The sequence below is a fragment of the Penaeus monodon genome, chromosome 21, assembly GCF_015228065.2.
Source record: "Penaeus monodon isolate SGIC_2016 chromosome 21, NSTDA_Pmon_1, whole genome shotgun sequence".
Lineage (NCBI taxonomy): Eukaryota > Metazoa > Arthropoda > Malacostraca > Decapoda > Penaeidae > Penaeus > Penaeus monodon.
In genome coordinates, this window is record NC_051406.1 from 28,908,601 (window position 1) to 28,909,094 (window position 494).

A 494-nucleotide genomic window follows, 5' to 3' on the forward strand; every position below is an offset into this window, starting at 1 on the left:
GAGGGTAACTGATCAGCGATAGAGTATAGAAATTATAACATACTGATAACTATAACTAATGTAACGCAAAACGAAATAAAATGTAACATCATAATTATAAAATCAGATTTTGTTAGAGAAGCGTATGATGATGGAAAATAACTTTACATAATGAGGATGGAGAATAGGCGTCACGTTAGTGACAGTGGAAGCGATGTGTGTGGGCATACATAATGAATTGGGTTAGATTTAAGTAAAGGGAGAACAAAATAATAAAAATAAGGAATTAGTAAATCAGCCCAAGTGCTATCTGAATAATTTCGTCTGTATTACTTCCACGAATCAGTACGAACGATAATACAGGTACCTGGCTGTTACCCAGATTTCAACTAAGACTGAATATGAATGTTTGGTTATATATCCAAGTTTGTGATAATACTGTTATTATCAATAACGAATTATTATTGTCTAATGGAATAGTTTTAACGTAATTCCATTATCATTTAAATACTGTG